The sequence below is a fragment of the Muntiacus reevesi genome, chromosome 8, assembly GCF_963930625.1.
Source record: "Muntiacus reevesi chromosome 8, mMunRee1.1, whole genome shotgun sequence".
NCBI lineage: Eukaryota > Metazoa > Chordata > Mammalia > Artiodactyla > Cervidae > Muntiacus > Muntiacus reevesi.
This window is the reverse complement of record NC_089256.1, coordinates 70,051,058-70,074,885: the sequence shown is the minus strand read 5'-3', so window position 1 is coordinate 70,074,885 and position 23,828 is coordinate 70,051,058. Positions and strand designations below refer to the sequence as shown.

The following is a 23,828-nucleotide window of genomic DNA, read 5'->3' as shown; positions in this document are numbered from 1 at the left end:
AAGATATCAAAGTCAGATGCTCTGAGGGGGCAGCAGCATTTTAATTTTAATTTTTCTTTAAAATAATATGGGGATAATACACTGGGGATGACATACCTAGAAAATTTATGGAAGTTACAACACTTAATGTTGTTCCTAGCAAGAAGTTGTCCCTAGTTTGGTATCCCAACTTGACATTATCCTTGATGCAATTCAATGCTAATAGTGAAATCAGGATAAGGTTAATCACTTAGTGACTCAAGTGGCACTTAGTTTTTTCAAGCTAGAGGAGACTGGTTTCCAAGTTTCTACTCTCATTACTTATTTAAACCCTGTCTCCTTTTCTGAGAATATTTCCAAACTCAAATTTGTTCTTGACTTGCTGTACCCTCTATTATAATATATCTTTTATTTTTAAAATGAGCTTTTTTCCCCTCTTTTACTGAAAGAAATGACAACTTACAATGATTTTGTGTTTACCATAAGCTACTAGTAAGTAGCGTGCTGAAAGGGGACTCTGAAAGTATGGATATAAGTTATAATCGCTATATTGCTGGCATTGGGGCCAATCTTATGGAGATAAAGGAAGAAAAATGCACCAAAAATAGGTGCTACCTACCTGAGACTAATTTTCCATTCACTAGTAGTGGTGTAAATCTATTTCTAATCTATGTACTGGATATCTCTATATAAAGAAATGTTTTCTAGTATAGATAACAAAGTAGTGATTACCAGTATAAGGGACAAGGAAGGGGGGGCAATACAAAGGTAGAGGAAGAAGGTTTATTATCGAATTATATGCAATAATGTGTGAAACTTCTTAAAATGGTGAAGTACTCTAGAGTTTAAAGAACCTTTTATTGTTCTTTTTTTAACTGTAGGCCATGGAATTCTCCAGGTCAGAATACTGGAGTGGGTAGCTTTTCCCTTCTCCAAGGGATCTTTCCAGCCCAGGAGACTGAACCCAGGTCTCCCGCATTGCAGGCGGGTTCTTTAACAGCTAAGCCAGAAGGGAAGCCCCAAAATACTGGAGTGGGTAGCCTATAATAGTGGTTATCCTATCCCTTCTCCAGTGGACCTTCCTGACCCAGGAATCGAACCAGAGTCTCCTGCATTGCTGGTGGATTCTTTACCAACTGAGCTATCAGGGAAGTCCATAAAGAAAAAGTGTGTACTATTTTCACAGACTTTTTCTCTAACCCTGTCAAACCATCTCATGAAGGCATGAAGTTGTCGAAAAGAAAAACAGTCCAAGCCATCTCTAATCAAAATATTTCCAAGTATGTAAATTAGTCATAACAGCAACTCTGTATTCAAAATGTAGCATTAAAAAAAAAAAACTTAAAATATAGTGTGGTCATTACTGTTATCTTAAAGTCTGATTATGTAGCTTCAGCTGGTGAGTTGTCTCAAATAGAGATCCATTTTGTAACCTAATATTATGAAGTGATGGGGAAAATCCCTTTGTAAAAATTCTCCTCTACTATCTCCATAAACTCTACTTCACTGAGTTTCATCCGAGTGCAAAAATGAAAAATTATAACCTGCCAAGCATCAGTGGCAGAGTGAAATGAAAAAATTGTGAGTTAATAACAGTGATGCCTCAAAAAAATCTCCTGGCCAATTTAATACTGCTTCATCCAAGGTCACTTCTCAGAGCTGATTATTTTTAGTAATTTGCAGATAAGACTATGCTACCTTGATCATGGTTAGTGAAGATCAAGAAAATGCTAGAGAAGGTTTAATACTCAAGGTTATCTATCTTTCACAAATAAGATGCAAGTCATAATGCCACTTTATTTTCTTAATACCTGGAAGAAAATAATTTCCAAAGAAAAAGATGAAAGCCTCTGTTATCTTCTTTTGAAGATATAGTAGTGTAGTGATGTTAGTTGCTCAGTCGTGTCTGACACTTTGTGACCCAATGGAGCCTACGGACCCCACCAAACTCCTCTGTCCATGGGATTCTCCAAGCAAGAATACTGGAGTGGGTCACCATTCCCTTTGCCAAGCGATCTTCCCAACCTGAGGATCGAACTCAGGTCTCCTGCATTGCAGGCAGATTCTTTGAGATACAATGTAATGTATAAATTATATTGGAAATGTAATGTAAAACAGTAGAGGTAAGTATAACAGAGGGACTCTGTTTATTAGGTCCTTAAATGATATTCACTTGGAAAAGAAATCCTTAGGGTATTTTCCTAGAATTTTAGTCTGATGCTTAAAAAATATTGCTGATGGAATTTTGTACAGACACTAATTACTATAACCACTTATAGCACATTTTTAAACTTCTAGAAAACTTCCGAATTTACTTTTTCTTGCTCAGTTTGAAATTATATTGTAAACAGTTCTTTAAAAAAATCTTATTTTTATACATAAATAATTCAAATATGAAAGTGAAGTGAATGTGTTAGTTGCTCAGTCATGTCCGATTCTTTGTGACCCCCATGGTCTGTAGCCCGCCAGGGTAGCCATTCCCTTCAGAGGAATCTTTCTGACCCAGGGATTGAATCCGCGTCTACTGCAGTGGAGGCAGATTCTTTACTATCTGAGCCATTTGTTATGGATTGTTTTCATGTCTAAGAGATCATAAGAGACACTCATCTGTAGTTTTGCTTTCTTGTAATGTCCTTGCTTGGTTTTGGATCAAGATGATGTTTACCTTATTATGTGAGTTGAGAAATGTTCTCTCATCTTCCTATTTCCTGAAAGAATTTTTTTTTTTTACTTAAATATTTGGTGGAAGTTCCAGTGATGTTATCTTGGCTTGAAATTTTTTTTTTGGAAAGGTTTTAAAATTGAGTTTAATTTTTATCTTTGATAAGGGTTATTTACTTCATGTTTAATCACATCTTTCAAAGAATTTTTTTTTAATTTCATTGTTATTGAATTTATTGGCATTAATTATTCCTAATAGTCTTTCCTTAAACTTTTACTTTGTGTATAGTCTGAGTGGTATCCAGGTTTCATTCCTGATAATGGTGGGATCTATCTGGAAGTTTATCAGTTTTACCCTGATATTATCCGTTGCTCTCAAGTCTTCTATTATGATCTTAATGCAGCTGTTTAAGCTTTCTTCTGAGTAGTGTTTGCATGCCAGTTCCTTCCCTACTTTTTTATTTTTAGTCTTTATGCCTTCATATTTAAAGTAATTTTGTTCTATAGTGTATAGTTTTTTATATGAGCTCTACCTTTTAGATTGTTCAAGTCATTTATAGTCTCTGTTTTTGTTCCTGTGTTTGTGTTTAAATCAACTGTCTTGATATTTCTTTTCTTTTTCTTTTTTTTTTTCTAATTTTTTACTTTCCCCCTTTTTTTCTTTCAGATAGAGTGAATATATTTTATGATTCCATTTTATTTTTAGTATTATTCCCACTTGGGCCTTTTGTTTTATTTGTTTAGTGATTACTCCAAAGCCTACAACATGATTTTTAACTTACCAGTTCACCATCAAATACTGTTATGCCACTAAATGTAAAAATGTTAAGAATTGTCTAACAGCACACTTTCATTTCACCCTCCCTTCCTTGTTTTCTTGCTTTTATAATTTCACCTCTCTATTTGTTATAAATTTTACAATGATGCACTTATTTTTGCCTTAAAACAATTATTCTCTAAAGTGATTAAAATGAGAAATATTATACTCTATGGTTACCATGTATTTACCATTTTATACTCTATGGTTACCATGTATTTACCATTTTCATAACACTCTATCTCTTGTGCAAATTCCCATTTACATCATTTTACCTCTACTTTTGGAGAAGGAAATGGCAACCCACTCCAGTATTCTTGCTTGGAGAATCCCATGGACAGAGTAGCCTGGTAGGCTGCATACAGTCCATGGGATCCCAAGAGTCGGACATGACTTAGTACCTAAACCACCACTACCAACACCACCACCTCTGCTTTCAAAACTTTCATATTCTTTCATGTTTCTTATGTACTGGCAAAGAACTCTCTCTTTTTCTTGTTGTTTTCTTTCAGTGTTTTAAAGTGTCTGCCATTGTCTTCTGTCTTTCAGATTCTTATGAGAAGTTGGTTGTTATTCTCATCTTTGTTCTTTTGTAGAGAATATGCCCTTCTTTCCTCTGTTATCTTCACTAAGGCATGACCCACTGGAGTCTCTTCTAAATGTCCCAGGTATTCTTTGATTGTCTCTCCATTCTAAATGGTAGAAGTCCTTCTCCCACGGTGAGCTCTGAGTAGTGTTATTCTACAGTTTTCCAGTAATTCTTTCCTTGGCTTTGAGTGGTATCTACTCACATAGGGCAGATCAGTAGCCACCTCACTCCTGGAATAGACCTCCGTGCAGGTATTTAGAGCTTCCTCTATCAGTGCAGTAGTGGTGTCCTTGGTATTCTTGTTCGTGATTCAAGCTGCCTTGAGCTTTCCAACTTCCAGGCTCTATTTCCCCAACCTAGTGAGACAGCCACGGTCTCTTTGGCTTCTTCCAAACTGCCTCCTAGAAACTGCCTCCAAACACAAACTGGACAGCCGCAAGGCTTCTCTGTCTTGCTTCCCTTTTCTCAGAAGCCGTAGTCCAGTGGTACTTGTCCTGCAGTGTCTGAAAACAGTGTTTTCATATGCTTATTCTAGGTTTCTTGTTATTTAAGGTAATAATGTAAGTCTCACTCTGTTATTTCATTGAAGTGGAAGCCTACAATTTCTTTGAACAAAGATGTGTGGTGGCAGAATATAAACCTGAATTCCAGTGATAGGCTGACATCCTATACATCTCCATCTGTTTCTAGATTGTTCATTCTGTTACAAGCATCTACCTGCTTCTTTATCTCCTTATTTACTTATGGGTGTCCAATTCTACACAATTAATTACTTTATTTGTTTTTAATAAGCATGTTTCCAATTTCATATACATTTTAATATTCCTTAAGATATTTTTTAATATTGGGAAGGTCAGCTGTAGGGGTGGGGTGAGAGAGGTGTTTTGTATTGTCATATTGTTTTCTATGGGCTCTTGATTTTTATTGAATAAAATTTACTTTAGAGATCCTCTTGTCATCTTGTGTCCACTAAGTTTACTCTCTGCTGTGTTACCCAGATGTGAAACTTAGCTTTGCTTACAAAATTCACTCACAAAAGGCACATGATATTTCCTTTCATTAACTATGTGAGTTTGTAGGGATAGTATCGCAATGTAGAATACAAACAGTTTCACATAAAACAGGAGACATCGGAATAATAAAAGGACATCCCTGTTTTTAAAAGTCCTTTTATTATTCCAGTATCAGATTTTTATTTTACCACTTCCTTCAGCCTTATGCCTACCTAATTGTCTTGCTGATGTCCTTCTTTTCTTTTCTCCTTCTCTCTACCCACTCACCTATGAAATTTTGATTATTACTAGTGCAAAGCTTAGCTATCGTTTTTGTCTTATTGGAACCTAGTGTACTAGAACCTCTGGTCCTGTTTTTATCCTGAGACATCAGTAATTTTTTTCTGCTGCTGATTATTAAGATAATGAATTTTTCACACCACTACATTTATAAAATAATGATCTGTATTTTTGAGTTTTACATTTCTATTATAATTTTAAAATTGAAGATATATTTTATTTCTAGATTTGATGGCTGTGGAGGCACTCAGATGCTACTGTCTTAATCATAATCATGAGCAAGATAATGATAATTACCAGTATATAAGTTTCATATGAGAAAGATAGTCATGTGAAGAACCATATGCAAAATATCTTCAGTATATTATCAACTGTAATATAAAGTTTCCAACTCAATATGGAATCTAATATGGAATGCAAATATTCATTTATGCCCATGGATTTAATTGAGCTTATCTACGTTCTTACTTGTTTGGCTATTAATATAATTGATTTGTTATTAGTTACTAAATAACATTTTTTAGGAAAATTAAAATGAGTTGTACACATGAATAGATCAAATTATCTATATATCATTGATGCTACTTCAAATTTGGGGCTCTTTTCTTCATAAAATAACATGTTTTCTTTCATGTTGCTGCTTATTGTTTCTTCACAATTGCTTAAATGCCTTTTTTTGATCATGTGTCTGTTTTCTTATCAACTGCTCAAAAGAATAGAGTCAATTTGGAAAATAATGTTACTGGTGTATACTTAGTAATGTCACTATTTTATTAATTTGTACTCCCAAAAGATTTATATGTCATCATTTGTAAATTACTACAGTATGTAAAATGAAGCTAGTGTACCTAGTGCTTGGAAACTAGTGCCTCCAAGGGTATTAATATTTAGTTGAGGCCATAGAATATTCACCTCTGATATTACTTATAAAGTCTATTTACAAATTAGTTCAAATTTATAAATAGATTTCAGAAATAAAGCAGTGACTCTAAGGGAGCAATGAGAAGGAAGCATTATTGATCAGGAGGCCATCATGAGGTGAGTTTGCAGTAAGTGCTAAAGGAAAAGAACGTTTCAGAGAAGTTCTATCAGGCAGGTAGGAGAGAAGGATTCTAAGGCAGAGAAGGTGATATGAACACAGTAAACTCAAAGGGTGGTCCTTTTCTGTTGGCTTCATGCCATTCTTCTTTTATATCATGTAGCTTAGAAATGTAGGCTTGGAGTCAAACATTGCTTCAAATTCTGTTCAATCATATACTGGTTATGTGATCTTAAGCAATCTTAGTTTTTCTTATTTTAAAAATGGGAACAAAATTAATCTACCTTGAGGATAAAGTAAAGTGTTGCATCTTAAATCTTTTGCACAGAGTTAGGCAAGTAGTAACTAAAAAGTTATGTTACAATTCTTTGAAAGTGTTTGCAGTATAATCAGTAAGTAGATAATCAGTAAGTAGCATATTTTTTAATGTTTATTTGTCACTCTGGTAGGCTATAATCCTTTGAAGGGGTAGTTTTTATATCAGATACTTTATTGATAAATATTTGCAGTCAATATTTACAAGACAAATAATTAACCAAAGTAGAGAAACCTTTTGGAGAAGAAATTTGTGAGAATCTAAGAAATGATGGAGGAAAACCATAAAGGCTGTGGAGCAAAGTTTAAATTGAACAGAATAGTATTTAGTGATGAAATTTTGTTTGGGGAACCAAATTGGTAAGTGGTTTAATGTTGTCTGAGACTGGTTTGAAGCTGCCTCAGTATGATGCCTGAAAAGAGGAAAGAACTTAAGTTCTAAAACTAGTCTTAGATAGCAATGGGTTAAAGAGAAAAGAGATGAAAAGAAAGAAATTTGGAGTAGGGGAAGAGAGCAAAAGAAGTACCTTAAAATGTGAATAGAGGTAAAAATAACAGGTTAAGCCATGTACCTCTTTTGCTACCAGAGTGCTATAGAACATTTATTACTGATTTTCATTCTCATCTACATTGGCAAACAAAACTATATTTTAGTGGTCATACTTTCTTTACTGTCTCCATTTGTTTTTTCTTACTGGAACTATAAATGTTACAGTGCTGGAGCAAGTGCCTCTAAAATATTGACATTGCTTCTTGTCAGTACTCTGATAGCGATCTTATTTTTGCTTATTTAATGGTATTTAGTAATTATATTTTAAATATAGTCTATAGTCAGATATCATCTGATATCTGACAGTCAGTTATGCATCTACTCCTTTTAACCCACTGCTGTATATCTGAAAGGAAATACTACCTTCCTGGAGATGTTATTTTTTTTCCCCCCTGGAAAGAAAGGAAATTGACAGTTGGACATCAGTGCCCACTAGCTCACCTTCTGTTTGCAGACAATTTAGTCTTACCTGATAATTCTACTTTATTAACCAAGAGTTGTTTTTCCTTTGGATTGATTTGAAAGGCTTCCTATGAAAGTGTTCACTGAATAAAGATGATAAAAATTGACTGGTATACTGTTTTCTAATAAAAGTGGCTTACTTTTTATGTTACTTTGCTTAAAGTCAGAGGTATATATAATTTGGAAAACCTCTATGATATACAGTTTTGTTTTTGCTGAATTTCTATGAATTTTTTACTCTATAGAAGTTAAGAGAAAATTATAAAAGATGTTTTATTGATTAATGGGAACAAAAGTCAAGCTTGTCATTTCTGTAATGTTATACATCCAAAGAATAGCAATTTCATTATGAAATTTGAGAAAAATCAAGAAATGAATTAATTTGAAAGCCTGATATTTAACAATATGATTACAACTTTCAAATTGTTTCTTAGGTTGTTAAAAAATAAATGCAACTTGAAACTACAATAAGGTACCACCTAACACCAGTTAGAATGACCATCACTAGAAACTCTACAAATAATAAATGGTGGAAAGGGTGTGGAGAAAAGGGAGCTCTTTACATTTTTTGTGGGAATGTAAATTCATACAGCGCTATGGAGTTTCCTTACAAAACTTAAAATAGAGTTGCCATATCATCCAGCAGTCCCACCCCTGGGCATACATCCAGACAAAACTATAATTCAAAAAGATACATGTACCCCAATGTTAAATGCAGCACTATTTACAATAGCCAAGACATGGAAGCAACCTAAATGTTCATCAACAGATGGATGGATAAAGAAGGTGTGATATATGTATATACACTGGAATACTACTCAGTCATAAAAAAGATTGAATTAATGCCACTAACCACGATATGGATAGATCTAGAGATTATCATACTAAGTGAAGTAAGTAATATAGAGAAAAACAAATATCATATGATATCACATTTATGTGAAAGCTAAAATAAGACACAGATGAACTTATGAAACAGAGACAGACTCACAGAAATAGAAGACCGTTATGGTTACTACAGGGAAAAGAGGTAGAGAGGAGAGCTAAATTAGGAGTTTGGGATTACCAGACACAAACTATCATAAATAAACAACAACGTCCTGCTATATGGCACAGGGAACTGTGTTCAATATGCTATAATAAACCATAATGGTAAGAGTATGGTAAAGAAAGCTGAATATAAAACAGAATCACTTTGCTATATACCAGACTCTCACACAACATTGCAAATCAACTATACTTCAATTAAAAAAATAAAATAAATGAATTTTGAAAGTTCCTTTGTATAGTTATGTTTAAAATTAATTTTTAAATGGATGTCATTTTCCCATAATTAAATACATATGCTTTCACTGTATGTTGGATGTGAAGTTTTTTTTTTTTTCAATCTGAAGTTTAATTAATTTTCTACATTATTATTAGAGAAAATTAACAAAGTTTCATATTCTGATTAAGACTTGGATTTATAGATTTTTTTTTTGTGGAGAGTATTACTATTTACATATCATCTCCTGATTATTAAATGTAACATGAGGGAATTGCTTTTCTGTGCCCGTGAAATATTGCCAAAATAAAGCATTATGAAGTTTCATCTTTAATTGTAGTAGTTCTAGAGCAATTATCCTAACAGTTCCTTTTCATAATCTGAGAATAGTATTTGCTTATTATATTTAATTGAAAATAGTGTTGATACATATATTAGGGTGTTTTCCTGGTATGATAATATAACATAGCAAGTGTTTCTGCTTTTACTCTGGATATTATATTCTTTTTTTCCTAATCAACTTAAAAAATTATATCTGAAGAAAATCCAGATGAGATATTTAGATAATTAATAACTGATGCTTATTTTGGTTTAGTTTTGAGAAATTTAAAATTCAAGCTGAAATTTTAAGTTTTTTTTTAATTGAAAACATTTCTTTTAGTTATAAGACCTAATTGGTACGAAGTGACGTGGCACCAAACTAAATGTATACCTTGTGATTACTCTTTAACTGATGGTATGATGGATGATTATTCTATTAACTTGCTCATGTCCTTTAATATGCTTCTTTAGGTATTTCCTAGTGTGTTTCTGTCAGGTAACTGATTTTCTCCTGAAACCAGAATGTCACTAAAAAAATTACTCAAACTCAAATGCCTGAGAGCCCATGTAGGTAAAAATAGATAAATGAAGCATAAAGATGATCTCTAGTAACTAGCGAAAGGCCTTTATTCTGGTGAGAAAGTTGTTGCTGTGGTTCAGTCATTCAGTCGTGTCTGACTCTTTGCGACCCCATGGACTGCAGCATGCTAGGCTTCCCTGTCCTTCACCATCTTCCCAGAGCTTACTCAGTTAAATTGGGATTGTGATTCTAAAAACCTGGAAACCTGGAGAGTATGTGCTCTGTTAACCAAATTCAACTAATTTTTACTATGTGAGTATGATGGCCCAGGCTTGCAGATCTTCCAGTTGTATAGAGAAGCTAAAAATGTGTGTGTGTGTGTAATTTCCTGATTTTTGAAGTTTGGCAAATGACTTTTAAAAACCACTGTATTGACCAACACTTTTTGGCATATCAACTACTGATAAATTGCTTTAGCATCTTTCATTTAAAGTTTTATGTTTAAGACTTTGGTAGTAATATTTTAGGTATAGTTTATTTGTGATTTTAAAAGCATTTTTGATTCCCAACTTTTAAAACCCATCTAAGTATAAACCAGACCCCAGGTCGACAGTTTGCATAACAAAAACTGTTTAGAGACCATCTCTCTCTCTCCCTTTAACATCTCTGAGTCAATCTCCTTTCCTGTGTTTTCACGTGATGTGTTGTACTGTCCATATTCCCCCAAACCAGTTAATTAACAAGTATAGTTAAAATCCTCCCTAATTGCTTTTGTTTCTATTCACTTGACATTCATGTACACTAGTTGACATCCATCTCCACATCCATACCAACTATTTAGTTGAGTCCACTATTATCTTTTATCTCATTAATGACACTGTTTTCTAACTGGTCTCTCTTCTTTTAGTCTTTCAAATCCATTCCTCACTGGAGACAAAGGAATGACCTAACTATAAGGGAAATCACAGCCCTGCTTTAGATCTTTCAAGGATTCTCCATTAACCTGAGAATAAAATCTAATCATCTTAACATGACCCATAAGGCCTTTTGGGCTTCAAAAGTGGTGATAGTGGTAAAGAACCTGCTTGTCAATACAGGAGATGCTGGTTCCATCCCTGGGTTGGGAAGATCCCCTGGAGAAGGCAATAGCAACCCACTCCAGTATTCTTGCCTGGAAAATCCCATGGACAGAGGAGTCTGGTGGGCTACAGTCCATGGGGTGGCAGAGTCAGACATGACTGAGAGACCAACACTTTCTTTTCACTTTCACTAAGGCCCTTTGTTATCTGGTCTTTGGTTACAGGTCTAACTTTATCTTTTGGCATTCCTCTTTATATTTCACGCTATCGTCAGCATGAACTCCTCCAATATTTTTATTTTTCTCTTGCTTATGGACCTTTGTAAATGTGGTCCTCCCTCCCAGGCCTCTTCCCTTTCTCTATTCTGCAGCAGTTTGCTGTGTGAAGGAGAGGATGGGTAAACCATTGGAAAATTTAGAACTATTCTGACTGCACTGAGTACGTGGTTGTCCCAGTTGCCTTTTCAAAGACCAGAAGCCTGGTCAACTTTTTAAGAAACAGAATTAGCAGCCCTGACATGATAAGTCTCTCTGTATTCTTTTCTTTTTTTCCCTCAAGATAAAGGCTCCGTGATTTGAACTATCCAGAGTATGAGAAGCTCTGACAATACAAATGTATGTCATAATTTAATGAGTCAGCAAGTTCTCTCTCTGTGTGTCTCTGCTGCTTCTCACACATAGTCACACACCCCACCATGACATAGACATAGCAAACCAAATATATTAAATGAGAGTTTTATTAGAAGCAGAAATCCTGACTCAAACCAACTCTTGGAGAGTATGCTCGGTATACAGATTTTCTTAAACATGGGAATAACATTTTCAAAGGAAGTAATTTTTTTCTAACTCTTTGAAATGTAAGGTCATTCTAAAGTTTCACCATTTAGATTGAGGGTCAGTCAGTTCAGTTCAGTCGCTCAGTCGTGTCCGACTCTTTGCTACCCCATGAACTGCAGCACGCCAGGCCTCCCTGTCCATCACCATCTCCCGGAGTTTACTCAGGCTCATGTCCATAGAGTCGGTGAGGCCATCCAGTCGTCTCATCCTCTGTTGTCCTCTTCTCTTGCCCGCAATACCTCCCAGCATCAGGGTCTTTTCCAATGAGTCAACTCTTTGCACCAGGTGGCCAAAGTATTGGAGTTTCAACTTCAGCATCAGTCCTTCCAATGAACACCCAGGACTGACCTCCTTTAGGATGGACTGGTTGGAACCCCCTTTAGTCCAAGGGACTCTCAAGAGTCTTCTCCAACACCACAGTTCAAAAGCATCAATTTTTTTGGCGCTCAGCTTTCTTCACAGTTCAACCCTCACATCCATACATGACCACTGGAAAAACCATAGCCTTGACTAGATGGACATTTGTTGGCAAAGTAATGTCTCTGCTTTTTAATATGCTATCTAGGTTGGTCATAACTTTCCTTCCAAAGAGTAGGCGTCTTTTAATTTCATGGCTGCAATCACCATCTGCAGTGATTTTGGAGCCCCCAAAAATAAAATCTGATACTGTTTCCACTGTTTCCCCATCTATTTCCCATGAAGTGATGGGACCAGATGCCATGATCTTAGATTGAGAGTAGCCGTTGGCAAAGTTGTTGAAATGAGTGAATGATGAGTAAAAATTGTTTTTTTGTGTGTGTGTTTATGTGTGTGTGTGTGGCGGGGGTGGTGTTTTGGTGCTTCCTGTCTGTCTTTCATTGCTCTTCTCTTTCCTTTTTGTTTTTAATATCCCTTTCAAAGAAATGACACATACAATGTCATTCTATATGTCCCATGGTACAATGGAATCATTATCTTATGTGTCTTCTACTTTGTCTTGGTATTAATAGAGTTAGTCGTTGAGTGGACTATTTTGTAGTCATGTAACAGCAACCAGAAACTTAGAGATGACTAACTGAAACCAAGGGTAATTATCAGTTAAATCCATTACACCCGTAATTACAGGCTACACCTGTAACCTACTTCCAGTGATCAAGCTCACTTTAATCGTTGCTACAAAACCGTTGCATGTCCTTGAAGCTTCACAGAGCCTGAACAATGCGTTTTGCCTGAGTTCCTTTCTGGGAACTTGGAGTCAGCTGTATCTAATTGGAGCTAAAACTGGTGAGGACCACCAGTCCTCCCACTGGGCATGCACAAATATCTGCTCCGTGACCTTTTGATATCAGAGGGCTGCGAACTCCACCGTAACAATAATTAACTCACCTTTTTCTTGTCTCTAATCACTTTTCCTTATGTTTCCATGCCTCAGCTCGATCCCATAAATATCTAGGATATGTTATTGTCAGGAACGCAGAGTAGAGATTTGTTCTTTCATCTTCTCACTTCACTACTTTGTGAATAAGCATGTTCTTTGCTGCAACAGTGTGTGGCTTGCTGCTCATCAGGTAAATGGACCTGATTCGGTAATGTAACCTTGTTAAATAATGAGACTGATGTTTAACAAGCTCTCATTTGTTTTATTAAAAATGTTTAAGCAATGACAGTACCAATGGAATAAACATAGAATATCTTGTGAGGAAAATTTTTTTAAATCTTTTTTAAAATTAAAAAAAATTTTTTTAAACTAATTAATTGGAGGATAGTGGCTTTACAATGTTGTATTGGTTTCTGTTGGTTTCTGCCATACAACAATGCGAATCAGATATAACTATATTTATGTATGTATATATCCTCTTCTTAAGACAAATTCTTATAGTCATAACTCATTCTGTCATTTCAGTATAATTTGACTTAATTCATATAAGTTTTCTGTAAAAGCAAAGATTGATGATAGTCACCTAATGGAGTGTTTTGAAATTTTTGTCTACATCTCTTATACAAATGCACTTTGTTTAAGCTTTCCTGTAACAGAGATGTAATAGATGGTTTAAGTTAGAAAATAGAACCTAAGACAAATGACAACAATGGAGTGACAGGAAAAAGAACTGCTCTGAAAATAGATGGAAGATAAATTCTATCTCATGGGATTTGCTGCCTCCTGGAGCTGATCCCATTAACCCACCTGAGGCTTCACACTGTCTCATCTGTGGAGCAGCGTCTTTTTCCTTATTTATGACTTTGTTATTCATATATTTGCCAGGTGATTGCCAACTTGTGCTTAAATATAAAAATCTAATTATATATCTTACTATTTTAGCAACTACAATCATCTTGTTCTGTAACATTACTTTTTCTTCCTTTTAAAATTCAGTTCATGAACAAAGTAGAAAGAATCCAATAGGTATGTTCTTCTCTTTCTTTTGAGGTATAAGTGATATACCATAATTAGTGTAACATCATAATAGTCTCAGGTGTACAGTTTAATGATTTGTTATTGTATGTATTGCAAAATTATCACCACAGTAAGTCAACATTTGTTCACCATGCATATTTGCAGGCATTTGTTTCTTGTGAGAAAGTTTTTTCTTGTGAGAACTTTCAAGGTCTACTCTCCTAGCTACTTTCAAATATGCAATACAGTATTATTTACCATAGTCACTTGTTGTGCACCTCTTCCCCATGACTTACTAATTTTATAATTGAAATTTTGAACCTTTTAACCCTGCTATCCACTCCTCCTGACCTCTGCACCTCGGGCAACCACCAACTTGTTCACTATATCCATGTGCTTTTTTTTTTTTTTTTTGATTTGTTTTAGTTTTTTGATTTTAGATTCCACATATAAGTGAGCTCATGTGGCACCTGTCTTTCTCTTTCTGACTTATTTCAGTTAGCATAATATCTTTAAGGTCCGTTCATGTTGTCACAAATGGCAACACTTTTTGTGTGGCAACAATCACATTCAATTTTTTTTTTGGTCTGAAAAATATTCTAGTTGTGTGACACATTTTAATACTTGTTTACTTCTTACTGCACACTTAAGTTGTTTCCTTGTTTTGGCTATTGTAAACAGTGCTGGGGTGAACATGAAGGTGCCTATTTATCTTTAGCTTTAGTGTTTTTATTTTCTAGGCATAAATGCCCAAAAGGAATTGCTGGCTAATATGGTAGATCTTTTAAAAAATTTTTGTGTTGCTTCTATTCTGTTTTCCAATTTATATTCCCACCAATAGAGCACAAATATTTGTTCCCCCTTTTCTATATCCTCAATCACACTTATTTCTTGTCGTTTTGGTTATAACCATTCTATTAATAACAGGTGTGAAATCATAGCTCATGGAAATTTTTCTTTCCGTTTCCCTGATAGTTATGTTGAGTATCTTTTCATGTGCCTTTGGCCATCTTTATGTCTCTTTTGGAAAAATGTCTATTCAGACAATTCTCTTGAGAGAAAATTACAAAGAATTTTTTATGAATACAGGTGTTCTCTTTCTTCCTGTATCGTCGATATCTATCTCTTTTTTCCCTCCTTTGAATTAAGAAAAGCTGCTTGAAATATGGTCTGTTTCTTTATGATTATTCCTAGTGTTACATAATTAATAGCATCATATATTAAAAATTTTACTGGAGTATGATTTGACTACATTAAAACACAGTTGCCGCAACCTCCTCATTTAATGATGAGTACATCAGATGGCATCCTAATGCTATCTTTGGTGTATCAAGGAATGTATAGACAGTTCTAAAATGATGATATTTTTATGGTACTTTGGGGGAAATGGATGAAATGACTTGAAATAAGTGAATGATGATAGGAGAGGGTGTTCAGCCTTTTTGACCCTGTGAGGCTTCCTGAGGACTGAAGGGATTGTCAAAACATACTATAGCCATATATAAGATAGGAAGCTATGTGGATTGAATTAATGTCTTAACAGTTGTGTACATGTAATATCTTCAGATGAAAGTGAAAAAATCAATCTTATAGAGAGTTTGTCTTTATGACTAACCACAACTGAGTTTTTCTTTTTTCTTTTAATAAAGTTTAGCAAATGGTAGATAATCAATAAATTTTGAGAAACCCAAAGTTATATAGACAGGCCATTCAAATGATTGGATACCTTTTTATCTTTTAACATATTGTTTGATACTTACATTTAAAAAAGAACAAAACCCTGAAAGATAATAGTAGCTACCATTTTGAGGGCATGCACTATGTATCAAGCCCTCATGAGCTCATTTAATCTTCCTTGGAAAACAATCTGGATTCTTATCCTCATTTTATATCAGAGGATTTTGTTTCAGAAATTTTAAGCAAGTAATCAAAAAACTACCTGGGAGGTAGTGGACCAAGAATTTAAACAGATTGATCTGATTCCAGAGCTGAAATAAATGCATTTGTCGTGTTAGTCATGTTTGTAAGGATTACTGACCTGTAACATTTGTTGAATAATGATATTTGGATCTCGTCTCTCACTTTCTACCACTTTTGGCTTGTATGTCTCTGCATTCACCTCATATCTTATTTCATTATCTTTGTCAGTGGTGACATTTCTCAGACAGAACGTAGGGAATACTCACTGTGCCAGGAGACTAGCATTCCTGTGCAGACACTGAATCGAGGCCTTAACCTCATTTGTACTGGGAGCCTAGAACTCCTGCTTTCAAATCCTAGCTCTGCATGATTATATGCTTGAGTATTAAATGATTTAATGTATAACATGACATACTGCCTGACATATAGTAATTAATCAATATTTATTAACTACTAGTCACTTTTCATAACTTTTCCAAAGGAAATAATATTAGGGAGAAGTAAATTTTAATAAGTGAAGTTTTTAAATAGCTAACTAGTGTTTAGTGATTGCATTTTGTAACACTGAAATTTTTATTAGTCTTTTATTACTGAAATAACTGAGAAGCACATGACAATTGTTAGCATTTCTGTTTAGAATTTTGAATGTGTTGTGAAGTATTCCATGACGGAGGATGGAGTGAAAGGAAGTTGTCATGATGCTTCAGGGTCCTTGTGTTTAATTGTGTTCTATTCTACTTTCTTTTTGTAGTGAAATATTGATTTCTAGGAAAGCAGTAGAAAATTGGGCACAACTGAGTGATAAAAAAAGGTCTTTTACTTTTATTTAAAAATACAATTCAGCTTTTAATTATCAAATTTGATGTGCAAACTCTTTGGTCAAAGCTATCTCTGTTGTCAAGGAAATTCAATGACAGAAACTTAGGAAGAGATTTATCTGGTTGGCAGGTTCTCAAGAATCTGTCCTAATGTAGGGAGGAATTTGCATGGATATTGTAGAACAATGGTTAGCAAAAACATTTATCCTATTTCATTGAAATTACATTCAAGTATAAGTATTTTGGGTGTTCTGGGAATTCAGGGTATATCTACAAAAAAATTCCACCTGGCCTCCATCCTTTTCATGCCTTCTATTTTTACTGAAAATGGGATGCATAACTTCGCAATGATGAACCTGACTGGGAATTGTCAAGTTATGGCCCCCAGGCCACATCTGGTTCTCAACTCCAGCTGTTTGAAAAAAAATAGTTTTATTGGAACCTATGCCACCATGCAAGTTTGTTTACATATTATGACTTCACCTTGCAACAGTAAAACTGAATAGTCACAACAGAGACCATATATTCAGCAAAGCCAAGAATATTTATGATCTGGACCTTTATAGGAAAAAAAGTTTGCTAATCTCTAAAGCAGATAGATTTAAATACACCCATGAGAGCTTATTCCAACTTGATATTTCATACTTTCTCTTCAGAGAGGATTCCCTCTCCTCACTAGGTTTTCTGAAGAGTATGAATAGTATGGATTAAATATGACTACTGTTTTATGTGGTTGTCTTTTCCTTTCCTTTAGATTACAAACACTCATAGCATGCTTAGATTTATAGAAATAGCCTTATATAAATTACAAATTATCACAAACATAGAAAATGTGACTATTAAAATATTGAATAGTACAACTGATTCTTCTCTTGTATGATCACCTTATTTTGTGAAATGACAAATTTGTTGAAGTTATTGAAATTAAACACATTAACTTATAGTTCATGAGACTTGAAAAAAGACAAGACTATGGGTATTAAAAAGCTTTAAAACAAACAGGCTATCATGAAATTCGTTAATGTCCATTAGTGTCATTAAAGATCTATTTATTGATGTTTGAGTTTATTTAGCCTTGTTTTTGTATACATGGTATGTTTCTTAACATTCTTCACCAATTTTCACCACATTCTCTCTCTTTTTGCTCTTTGAGTTCTAGCCTTTTTAGTCATTTCCATGACTTTCTGTATACTTTTTTGGATTATTTTAGTGTTCTCTTAATGTAGAGTCCAAAATTGAGATCAGATCTCAAAAAGTACTCTGATAGCTGCAAGAGTGATAATGGGATTAATCTCTAACCATCTTCTTATAAAGAGGTGTGGTCAATCATCATTATCATCAGCAAATAAAATTCATGTACAAGCCACCTCCCTAAAGTCTCCTTTCTCTTTTTTAAAGTAAATTCAAATCAATACAGGTAGTGCTAGGAGAAGAATCCAGTGAGAGAATTCTCTGTAAGGATTTTAGAACTTCCTATAATGCATTTGCGGGTGAGGATAGTTTACCTGCTCTGGGGAGATGATGCTGATTATTTGAAAAATCAGAGATAAAATAAGAAACCACTAAACAAAATGATTTATTTGATTTATTTGCTTTTTGGTAAACTTGATTCTGTTTTGTAACCTTTGAAACATGGATTTTATGGGTGACAGTATTAAAATTTACACTCCTTCTAGACTGTGTTGTTAATCATTATTGCTCTGCTGGGCTTTAGGATTACCTGTCTGCATTGCAATACAACTTCCTTAGTATTTACAATTGAAATATCAATGATTCTTAAGACATCTCATATATTTCTATGAATGAAATGGAAGTCACAAGAAATAAAGACTTGCCGTCAGAAATAAACTTCAAAATATTAAATTCCTCCTAAAAATCTGTAGAACTTTTTAAGACCAATGTTGATTTTTATACTTCTGAAATAAAATATCCAATCCTAATGGTTGTATATCTGATACCAGTGGTTGTATTCTAGTGCTTCAAAAGATAAATGAATTCATTATCTAGGGATAGTTATGCTATAAATAAAAACAACAAACAATAGGTGCTTCATTTATAATTTAGTTCAATGCACCAGACATTTATTAAGCCTCTACTTTGTGAAAATTCCTGAAGAGATGATGTCAGATACTTATCTTTGGAGGAGGAGGATTGAAGACAGACACAAGCACCTATGATACTTTAGACGGTACAGATCTATTGCTATGACTTTAGAAGCTCCCATCTTTTGCAGAGAGCAAAGGATACCAGAAATGGATCTTGGAGCTCCCAGATGACTTTCAGGAAAATATTCTACACTTTGGGGAATATTGCTTACTCTTATTATCTAGTAGCAGTTGTCAAGGAACTGTGTTAAGACCAGGGCTTGAGGGGTGGAAGCTATCCTGTATCTTCTACAAAGCAGTAAGTGATCTGGAGACACAAATTTGACCCTGAACTAAAGCCATCCATGAGATTTTCAGCTCTGCCAAATTCTTAGCTTTATTGAGCTGCTGCTGCTGCTGCTAAGTCGCTTCAGTCGTGTCCGGCTCTGTGCGACCCCATAGACGGCTGCCCACCAGGCTCCCCCATCCCTGGGATTCTCCAGGCAAGAACACTGGAGTGGGTTGCCATTTCCTTCTCCAATGCACGAAAGTGAAAAGTGAAACTGAAGTTGCTCAGTCGTGTCCGACTCTTAGTGACCCCATTGACTGCAGCCCACCAGGCTCCTCTGTTCATGGGATTTTCCTGGCAAGACTAACGGAGTGGGTTGCCGTTGCCTTCTCCACATTGGGCTTATTCATGTTTTTGGTAGGGACTTCCCTGGTAGCTCAGTGGTAAAGAACTGACCTGCCAATGCTGGGGACACAGATTCTACCCGTTATCTGAGAAGATCCCACATGCTGTGGAGCAACTAAGCTCATGTTCCACAAGCACTGAGCTTGCTCTCTAGAGCATGGGAGCCGCACACCTAAAGCCTATGTTCTGCAATGAGAGAAGCCACCGCAAGTAGCATCCTGAGCGCCTTAACAAAGAGCGGCTCCTGTTTGCCACAGCTAGAGAAAGTCTGTGCAAAACAGCAGAGACCTAGTGCAGCCAAGATTAAATAATAAAAATAAAAAATATTTTGGGTAGAAAAGGAAAATTGCATACGGAGCTTGCTTAGATTTGGGAGTTAGCAGGGACAAACGTTTTTTGGAGGAACTCACCTACCTGAATCAAATTCATTTATTGAGTTCTGTTATGATTCAGAGAGTAAAAGGAGCATTGGACTCAGGAGCTCATAGAATAGTGAGGGAGATAAAGTATACATTGAGGTTTTTCCAAGCTACTAAGGGAAAATTGGCTTGAGTATCTGTTTTACGCTCCAATCTCTTCTGGGGAGGGGAATGTTCTCAGTTTCTGCCTTTTTTCCAGCACTCTTTTTCTGCTTCTTGGAACCCACTTTGTTTCAGCCTTTTACATTCACTTGGTCCTGCACCAAAATTATATCCCCTATTGGCTTTCACAATAAATCCATCATATTAAACATGCCATGACAGTTTGTACATTACAGATTTGGTGGGTTGTGTAGGAAGAGATCACATTACCATGGAGCCCCCCATCAGCTCCACTTCCTATTTTCCCCTGTCTGATCATCTCTGCTGGCTCCCCAAAGCTAAGACTCCTAGTACATGATACTGTCTTCTTTATCTACCAAATGCCACCTGCTAACGGTAGTCTAATATTTCCCCCTCTTCCCACAAAAGTTCTGATTTTTTTTTATTGCCGCATAAATATTACAGAAATTGCAGATGGGGTGGAGAGCGAGAAAGCAACACAAAAGAACTTGTGTTCTTGTTTGGAAGAAATCAGCCTTTAAAGTGGCAGACTGGAGCATGATGATACAGCCTCTGCCACTTTAAATCTCCATTGTAGATCTTGGAACAAATTCCTTTTAATCTCATTCCAACTGTGTGGTTGACAGTAAAGTGTCTTTCAAAAGTATTCCCAGTATTCTCTGAAGTTAGGAAATAACTGCTCTAGTAAAAGGATAAAATTATAAAATATGGACCTTTGATAATAAGATCTACTACTTGAAAGAAATGCAAGTTCTGCATAGAATCAACTATAAGGAGAAGCACAGTTATTAGGAAATGATGGGGTTATTGTGATTAGATAATAAAACTCATATTCTTTAAGCACCAGATCGTTGGCAACAACTTAAAAAAGCAAATGCCTGTATATATTTATATATATGATGTGGAAAATATATTTAATATTGTACATTATGTGTATATAAGATTAGAACAAATTAGTACTGCTGAAAAATATTTGAGTGACAGGATCCATATTAAATTTCTTATGTATGTAACAATACAATGTTTCTTAGTAAAAATAAATGATATAAAACCACTTCAATAAAACTGATGCTATTTAGTTTTTAAGAAAAATTGATATTTTTCACCAGTTGGTTTAGTTCATAAAGGATTTAAAAGTATAAGCAAAGACATCTTTGAGCTAAACTTAAGCTTAGGGTATAGAATTTTTTCTTATTTAATATTTTTTGGATGCTGTGTAAAAGTCAAAGTACTTTGATGCTATTTGAATTTATTTTACATAATAATTCCAGAAGTTGGACAAATTAATTCAGCAGTTGAATGACATTGTCACAGAATCTGTTTCTGCCGTTCTGCTCTGCCATTCTCAAGATGTTAGCTATGTCCTAATATTAACTTTCTTCATGCTTTCAAGATGAGTAAAGTGGTTCTAGGAATCATATCCATATACAACAGCAGGAAAAAAAAACCATTTTGTTAGGAGGGTGGAAAACTTTGCTCAAAGGCCCCAAAATACCTTTCCTCCCATCTTGTTGACTAGATATGGATAACATATATACCCTTAAATCAGTTCCTGGCAAAGAAAATGGGTTCACTATGATTGGCTGAGTCTAATCAGAGTTGTCTTGAATCTGGGCATAACCAACCTCCCCAGAGCTGTTTGGGAAAAAAAAATATAGACACCTAAGATGAATCAGGGCTCTAAAAAAGAGAAAGCAGCAGGTAGGAAGTCAGTATTGTCTGTGGGAGAAGCAGAGCATCAGCATTTAGGCTGGTGCTTCTAAACCCTGGCTGCACTTTAGAATTACCTGGAACCCCTTTTAAAAAATATGCTGATTTACTTGTGTTGGGTTGCACATAGATATTAACATTTTACAAAACTGTTCCTGGTACTTTTAATGTATAGCTAAGTTTGAGAACCACTGTACTAAGTAACTGAGGATAGAATAGGAAACAAAAGCCTTCGTGAGTCTGCACACATTTAGCTGCTCAGGCAGTTTTCCATTTCTACTGAGCAGTCCCTGAAGTTACCAGCGACCATCAGAGTAAGGTTACCAACACAAATCTTAGACCACAGTTAATCTGCCAACTTGAGATGATGTTCACTGCCGTGGTCACTGAACATTTTCCAAGAATGCATTATGTCTGGGTACTTAAATATCCAGACAGCCTTCATAGCCAAGCTGAGATGGTGTTTTATGTAAAGGTAGGAACATTAGTTCCATTTTTGTGATGAGAGAGCTGAGTTGCACAGAGGGAAGAGGTAGAACTAAAGGTTTTATCTTAGAATTCTTACAGCCAGTGTTACCTCCTTCCACTTCTTTGTTGTGCTACTTCTGTTGTTATATTTGAGAAAGATGTCATTTGTTTTGGTCAAAGAAAAACCTTGTAATTATAATAACTATCCTTTATTAACAACATATTATGAGCTGAGAACTTGTGCTAGGTGCATTATTCCTGCCCCGATGTTTATTTAATCATTACAGAAATCACATACAGTAAATAGTACCAACTCTACTTCATAGAAAAGCAAACTGGAACCCAGAAAGTTTGTTACTTCTCTGAGGTTTCTTATTTAGTTCATTTCTCTGTGATCTAGAATTTGAACCCATAATGCAGTGAAATGCCAAAATGTGTTTTGCTATGCACAAAGATTTGATTTTGTGCAGCTTATCAGTTCAGTAAATGTCTATTGGTTGACTAATAGGTGATAGATGCTGGGCTACCCTGGGTTAGATTGCATTTTCCTTGCACAGTATAATTTACATTTTTTAAAGAAATGTGTTGAGGACAGTTACTTTGAACCAAGCACTTAATATATGATCAAAGAACAATTGAATGAATACATGAGGTGGAATCTTTAGACTGCTTAATTTGGAGTTGCTCAAATTTTTAAGACTAGTGAAACTACCTTGGCAATAATTTCCTTTTCCAGAGGAATTCGTTAAAACATAGAAAGTAAAGTCTTTAAAGATATGTCTTATATTGTACTCTGTGATATTTCAAAACAAATATTGAGTTACTGGAAAGTGTGTCTTGAGTTGTTCAATCACACACCATATTACTGTTTTTGATAAACTAGTACTCTTTTAATAAAAGACATAATTGGTCTGTATGGCTGACATTTATTTAGATACTTGCTTTAGAATGTTTTCTTCTAATTGAAAGATAAGAGGAAAATAAACTGAACAATGGCTATTAAGGGCTGACTGGTTTAGTTTTCACAGAGATAACATTTTCCAAATTACTGAGTTATGATATTGAAAATGAAGGGCAGGCTCCTTGTGGGGAAAAGTGTTAGAATAGCCCTAATGCAGAATCTCATTAAAGCAACTGTCAGGATTCCTGTGTTTTATCACACCTCCCCTCTTCTGTAAGAAGCAACTGTCGTTTTGAGGGAGTGTACTGCCAAAGAGGCATTTACAAATAAATGAAAAATGTCACAATTGATTTCATCCTTCCAGAATAGTGTGTGTCAGCTTTGTCATAAACTGTCTTTGTTACTCTCTGTTTTAGGTCTCCCAGCTGGACATTGGAAATAGCTTTTGATGGTTTAGGGCCTCTTTCACTTGACCTCAGGTAAGCCCTCTATTGGTGACATTTTATAAATATTTGTAAAATGGTTTGAGGAGCTGAGAGTATAAAAACCTTTTCTACCTCTTTCTCACTGTAACGGCTGTTTTTGTCAAAAAG

General features: G+C 35.1%; 1 protein-coding gene across 4 annotated transcripts in view; it reads left to right on the top strand.

Moving 5' to 3' along the window:
* NAALADL2 (N-acetylated alpha-linked acidic dipeptidase like 2) overlaps positions 1-23,828 on the top strand; it is a 1,500,734-nt gene that overhangs the window by 60,949 nt on the left and 1,415,957 nt on the right. For all 4 annotated transcript variants that reach the window (XM_065942422.1, XM_065942425.1, XM_065942424.1 and 1 more), the window contains one exon: positions 23,652-23,714. The gene's annotated coding sequence lies outside the window, so the exon portion shown is untranslated. The remainder of the gene's footprint in view (positions 1-23,651; positions 23,715-23,828) is intronic.